The sequence below is a fragment of the Oratosquilla oratoria genome, chromosome 34 (genome assembly GCF_046742065.1).
Source record: "Oratosquilla oratoria isolate Oo_2021 chromosome 34, ASM4674206v1, whole genome shotgun sequence".
In the NCBI taxonomy this organism is placed as follows: Eukaryota; Metazoa; Arthropoda; class Malacostraca; order Stomatopoda; family Squillidae; genus Oratosquilla; species Oratosquilla oratoria.
In genome coordinates, this window is record NC_134810.1 from 16,999,342 (window position 1) to 17,006,841 (window position 7,500).

Sequence of the window (7,500 nt, forward strand, 5' to 3'; positions counted from 1 at the left end):
GTGTGTGTGCGTGTGTGTGTGTAACTATAGGGTGGGGGCAAACTCCTAATATTTCATCAAAGTTTAAGAATACTACTCCAAGTCTTAAGAAACACGGTATGGACAAAACCAGGACCAGTTGCTGCAGTAACCAGGCTTGGACTCAGGAACTGACTGGGCAGAGCAAATTCTGGTTGGGAAGACTGGACGGAACACCGAGCTGGCGGTTGCGAGTACTTGAACAGAGGGAGAACGAGGGCGAGACCAACAGACAGGTTTGGGCGGCCGGAGGACGAGGCCGGCGCGATGACACAACGTGGGAAGGAAGGGGAGAAGGCGGGAAGGAAGGAAGGCAGGCGGGAAGGACAGACAAGAGGTTCTGCATCTATGTCGAAAACCCTGAAACCACGGCCGCCAACGCGCGGGTAAGGGGGGAGGGCTGGCGCCATGGGGGAATATAAGAACAACGGCGAAGGGAGGAATATGGGAAAGACGTGGGAAGAGATTAGATAAATGGTAACGGGACGAGGACGGGGACGGGGAGGAGAGGGCGAAGACGAAACGAGTAAATCCTCTTTAAAAGCAGAACTACCGAACATTTATTTCTACTTATTTTGTGACAAGGCGCAAGTGTTCTTGTGTTGGTTGGAACTTATATTCGGCAGTATTTAATGCTACTTATAGTGCTTTCCTCCCCTTCCCACACACACTCCAATGTTTGCAAGAACCCATGTCCCACAGAAGCACCCAGGGAAAGTCACCACAGGAAAATGGGGAACAGGAGGGTGGGGAAAACTGGTAGGCAATAAGAGGGGAAACGGCCGAGGTAGGCAGAAGGGATTTACGGCAAGTGAGGGTTGGGCGAGGAATGGGTGGGTGTGGGGGTGTGGACAGTTGGATGGGCTGTACGTGCGTGCATTCCAAAGACGTGTCGCCGGAGCCCTCTACCACTTCGTGACGAGATCCACTCTGTTCCTCTTTATGTCTCGATCTTAACACAGCTCTGCACCATTTCCCTACTTGCCTCATAGCTAGTCCAACATGATACGAAAGAGTACACAGTACTCTACCACAGCATTAAACGAATTTAGGATAGAAAAAAAAAAAAAAAAAAAAAAAAAAAAAAAAAAAAAAAGAGGATGACGAACAAATGCGAACACATGGGAAACTAAAACCCAAAAAATCTGTCCCAGTGTTAGTGCACTTCATTTGTCATGCAGACTTCGATGCCACTGAGGACATTCGAACCTGGACCGTGAGTTACCCTAACTAGGCAATTATATCTTTCGTTGCTGAACATTCAGCATATCTGCATTTACTGTAGTTTTTTATGTACTAAAAGCTATTTTTTTTTGCAGATGGAAAATCATCTAGGAGAAAAGATTTCCAGGACCTCCCAGTAGAAGAAAAGACAAAGCTCACAGGTGACGCTTGCAAAAAAGTAAAAGCATAGACAATGAACAGGTATCAGTGCATACGAGGTTAAGATTGCTCATGTTAAGACTCGTGTACACAAACAAAATAACTAATCAGAGAATCTACTTTTGGTGACCTGAAGATCCATTCCGACAATGCCCCCCCCATCCCCCCGGTCACCGAATTCCAACCCCGGGGGGGGGGGGGCTGAAACAAGGCTCTTGAACGCATGAGTAAACGCCCTGAATGGCTGTGCCCGTTAATCACCTTCCTTACGTCTCACTGCACATAAACAAACACAGAGAACTGACAACAGCAGTCCATAACCGAGCCATTACATACTTACAAACCTAACATAAACACGGGTGGGTCCACCAGTGTCTTACTTCGACGAACCGTGAGCACCCGTCTTCGGCAGGAGGTGAGGACCTGGTGGGTGAAGATCCTGTGCCCATATGGGCAGGAGAGTACAGACGGTTGCCATGCCTTGCAGCTTAAGATAAACCCGACCATATGTCGCTCTAACCAAGAAGATGGTCTTAAGTAATTTGGCAAGAGACCGCAGCAATACTGGATGCTGAGGTGTTGCTCTCAAAAGTCCATGAAGAAATACGGGACAGAATTGAAGAGGTCACGCTGGTCAGTTGGGTAAAACATCCAATGCTGATATCGGGAAAACGTCTTAAAAAAGTAATTCGCACACGCACACACATACACTAGTACAGTCGCCATGACACCAGAGCGTGTTGTTCCTAAAATAGCTTTTATTGCAATGCACTAGATTTAGATTTCACCCCAAATACATCCTCCCCACCTTCATCATACCCGTATATGGGCCCTCCAAAACTAGGGTAACTGCATACCGTGATCAACCTCTTCCGTGCCGTATGGCTCCTTTTCGTTCTGTCTAACCCCTCTAACCCCCAGAAAATAAACAAATACATAAGTATAAATAATATGATAAAATAATCTTTTCCGTGGCAATCTCTTGATAGCGAAAGGTTTATGAAAAAACAAACAAATCCTGGTATCTAAAGCTCGGACTTCTGATCCACGTGCAAACAAGTTCTAAGTTCAACATCCACGCGTAATCCATATCTGTTGACAGACGGGGCTTCAGTCGCTGAAAGCTCAGAATGTCACAAAATACCATACCCGATGATGTGCATTGCAGTGAAACGCTCCGACAATGAAACCAACCTCATACGGTGTTATCCACTAATATATAAGAATACCATGAGACTTGTCGGCCAACTTTAGAATCCATCTCCGCGTCGATTTTCACCCACCCGATACGTATAATTTATATATTCATGATTCGTAGTGCCACCGGGCGATTTCATTCAGTCGAGGGGGACCCTTCCTCCAGAGCAGCCAAAGGGCAATGGCACCTGGACAAGGGAAAGAGAACCTGCACTTTTTAGTACACACAGACACACAAGATGCCTGAAGGGTATGGAAATACATTTTTCCATTCTGATGCACTGATTCATGGAAGAACAAGGAAGAAGTACAATCACACAAGAAAATTTAAAGCCAAGTTTGACCAGTAAAAACACAGAGACGGGGCCACACGAGCACAGCCCTTGCCCTGTATATCATGATTTGGTAAATACAATTGGGTAATTCGGAAGCACCCTATATTCGCTCCTGCCCCCGGGGTGAACAGATGAAATACCTGAGCTCAGAATTGAAAAAAGCATACCCTGTATATATATATACATATATATATATACATATATATATATATATATATATATATATATATATATATATACACACACACACACAGGCCTACGCATACACGCACATTCACTAGATCGACACGCGGAGACTTAAATGAATAGAAGGAGGCTTGTTTTTTTTAATCGAGCTTTGTCACAATTCCTTCACACCGAGGACCTGCCACCGAGATGAAACACACAACCTGCTGACAGTCAGGATCAAGGGGCAAGTGCATGAAGGCGGGGGGAGTTCAAATTGTGAGCAACAGCCAGAGCATCTAACGATCTCAAAAGAAATGGTGGTGTAACACGAGATGAAACAAATGGGAGAGCAAGGAGAAGAAAGAGACGGTAGGAGTGATTATGTATGCATTTATGTATGTATATATGTATATATATATATATGTATATATATATATATATATTATATATATAAAGAGAGAGAGAAATAGAGAGAGAGAGAGAGAGAGAGAGAGAGAGAGAGAGAGAGAGAGAGAGAGAGAGAGAGAGAGAGAGAGAGCATTTCAAGGATGACCTAATCCTACAAATCCCACTTTGCTGAATGCACACCCGATATAAAGCCACCACAAGGGGAACCTACACCATGAAAAGTGTTACACTTGTTTGATTATGTCACAAAGAGGAGGAGGAGGGGAGGAGGTTAGCGGGTAGGTCATGGTAGAATTGGAGTTTAAGTAAAGAAAAAATATCGGTCTTGTAAAACTCATACATATATGCTTTAAACACACACAGATATTGTGTATGACAGGACGACGTCTGTTGAACGTCCTGCCCTAAACTTGAATCAATAATGACATGTGTAATTACCTCGTTGTGATCATTATATATTAACAATGCAGATGATAAGCTTTGCTTCTCGCTCTCCCTTTTCAACTACCAATTTTGTAAAAAAAAAATGTATATATGTATGTCTAATTGTATTTAATATTGTTGAATTTTGTTTTTGTAATCTAGATCGCCTCCAGCCATAGCAGGCATTTCTACATTCTACAAACCATCCCTTGCATTTTGTTATTGCTTATCATCACCTCTACTATTTTGCCGCGAAAATTTTAGGAATCCAAAATGACACATGACTGCGACGGTGTCGCATCCGAAAAGCATCGTTCTGAAGAGGGCTGTGACGACGTCAGAACAGACTACTTTCACTACAACTACAACTTCATTTTTCTGTTACGTGCCTCCCCTCCCCCCATCCCAACTTCCTCTGAGAAGTAGAGGCCAAATGGCAAAGTATTCGCATATCACAGAGTTCATTTTAGTCAGTGATAGTCGTCTAGTTCACTGTCCACATTCAGCCTCCGGTCAGACAGACAGACAGGTCCACAAATCCAGGTATGGAGATTAGCAGGCCACTGATGAAGACAGGAGGCTGCCCCAAGATTCCAGGTAGGCGCTCAGCGTGTTATATTGTTGGCTAATAAACAGGTACATTCATGCTCTGACTATGAGGAATGTCCTTGTGTTAATACACTTTTACAACAGGGCGTGAATAATCAGTACCCTGGTTGTTGTTGATCAAGCCGACATTGGTTCCAGTTCTGTTGTGTGACGGAATCTGCGTAACAGTTCCGTGACAAAAGTTATTTCAATTCTAATATCTAATAACGATGACATACTTTCGTTAAACAACATCTATTTTCATTCCTGAGATGTTTCGAAAGAAGAAACACACACACACACACACACAATATATATATATATATATATATATATATATATATATATATATATATATATATATATATATATAACACGGAAAATGTCTAAACACGATTGCATATGAACCAATAATAATTGCTCACTCGATTCACATGACATTAAGCATTAGTTTACCTTACCTGTTGCAATGCTCCACAATTGAATCTCAGGTTGTTTAACAAACATTCACTCTCCCTTTCTGTCGAACAGTTTCCAGCACTGTTTACGGTTGGTTATCTGTTAATTCCAAACGATAACAAAATAACCGTCTACGCTTCTCTTCAAACGTCTTTCACTTTGTTGAATCGTTACACAATATTGTTTGTTTCATACACTTCGAGCTTATCCACTTGTTGCGAAAAATCAAAACAGTTAAATGAAGTATATGGGATGAAAACACAGGAACCAGATGCACGTTCTCCCTCCCTTCTGCCTGGTATGACACTACCCGCCTGCCCAGGTCTTGAACGATGGTCACGGGGTGTTCTCAGCAGCTTCAGCCGTTGGGGGAAAATAAAGTTGCCATGTGATCATTTTATAGTGTCTTTTTTCCTAATAACTTACCCAAATATACTTGTTTAAATATTTGTCATTGTTATACAGATCACTATATAATGAAATGAATTATATATCTCAACATCTATGCCCATAAACCGAATCATAATAAATAAGGACAAAATAAAAACTGATGTTTTGTATTCTATTTGACGTTTGAAAAGCTTTAAAGGGGCCTGTGATTCAAGACCCTCTATGTATGGGTAACAGGAACCCTCGCTTAAGTTCCCTTAGACCAAGATGAGTTAGATGACCATTAAAGCTATGGAACTCTAGCTAAGTCCTAAGAAGATATACAGCAGTTCTTGATATGGAAGGTAGGAGGAGGAGTAGTAGGTGGAGGTGGTTGAGTTTGAAGAGTACGAACGATTGCGACCAGTTGGAACTCGAGTGAAGAACTACGCCAAGGATGTTGAAGAATCGTAATAATTACAATGGTTTCATTGTTTTTCATAAACAACGTTACTCTATTGATAATGCGAACAACTAATCGGTTATGTCACATTCAGCAAGTGAAAAAATAAAAACACGTGTGGAATGATACTGTTGAAAATATAAAACTAGCAAGTCAATATATATCAAGCAAAGAACGAGAAATATATTTTAAGGATAATAATGACAGTGATGTTGTTGGCTGTACTGATGACAGTAAGATCACCGACAACAACATATAACAACAGCAACAATAATAATAATAGCGATGATGGTTGATAATAATCGATGATTGATGATGAGTATGATGATAATGTTGATAATGTTGATATGATAATGATGGTGATAATGATATGATGATAAGGATAACGACGATAATGATGATAAATATTATGATAATGATTACGATGATAATGATCATGATAAAGATAATGAAGATGATGATGATAATGATGACGACGACGATGATGGTAAGTCATATTGCTATTAACGTAAACTATACTGACAATGGCGTTGATTACTATCACGATACCGTGTAAGTGATATATGCCCAAAGACCAGACCTCGTTCTCTGCCCTTCCCACTGAGATGGGCCAGTGGCTGGCGTGAGCAACATACGCTCGGAGGACCCTGGCTTCGAATCCCGCCTCCAACCTCGCCCGAGATGCCTATCAACGTGAGACAACTTAATTCGATGACATCCTTGCGGTCATACCGCGTGAGGCTGTGTATAATTTCAGCCTCTAATATTCCGTTTCATTATTCATTTATCTATTTATTCATTTACTTGTTTATTTGTTTGTTTGCTCCTTAAACTATGGGAAAAAACATTAACCAAATGTACTGCAAGACACGTGTAATAAATATGTGAATGCTAGTTTACCTGACACTCTTTTATAGCCTCTAACACCTAATAACTCAACACTTTTCAGTGAAGCCTATCAACAATGAAAACACAAGAACAGTCAAGGAACAAAGAAATGAAAACCTAACGCATACTTCATCAGCAGCTAACCTAAGAAGGATTTTAAGAGACATTCTTGTGCGCCGTGGAGAGTGACGTCGACCGCCCGCCGTTCTTCTTCATCTGGCGATCGCTGGCAACCACACACGACGTTGACTGGGGGTGCAAATTATTCAAGAGAAGTGCTAATCAGATGTATAAAAACAACTGGGGGAGTGGGAATTACACGTATAATAGCGACTGGGGAATGCAATATTAAATGTTACACCGATATGAAAACGGCAATAAATATATATTCATTTGTCTAATACTTTATCATTACTATTATTCTTTATTAACACTATTGTTGTGGTCATCATCGTTACCATTATTATTATCATTATTATTATTATTATCATCATTACTATTTTCTTATCACTATTATCAGAACCATTATTATCGTTGTTATATCATAATTTATCTGTATATGTAATTATTTATCTGTATCCGACCTCGATGTTGTCTGAAACTCTACTTCACTATTAAAAAAAAGTACACCATCCACAAGAACGGCTGATATGACGTCACACAGAGATGATAAGGGGTTCCCTACCAATGACTTCCTCTTGTCTGTTACCCAGTTCCTCTTTCCACCCTTCCCTTGGCCCGGCCAGAGTATGGACTGCATCAATTTTATGCAGTCCATATCTCAAGAACTAAAGTGACGCC

General features: G+C 41.2%; 1 protein-coding gene across 1 annotated transcript in view; it reads right to left on the reverse strand.

Moving 5' to 3' along the window:
* LOC143018074 (uncharacterized) overlaps positions 1–5,289 on the reverse strand; it is a 98,887-nt gene extending 93,598 nt beyond the window's left edge. Inside the window, exon 1 of the mRNA XM_076173169.1 lies at positions 4,982–5,289. The gene's annotated coding sequence lies outside the window, so the exon portion shown is untranslated. The remainder of the gene's footprint in view (positions 1–4,981) is intronic.
* Positions 5,290–7,500: the final 2,211 nt, after the last annotated feature.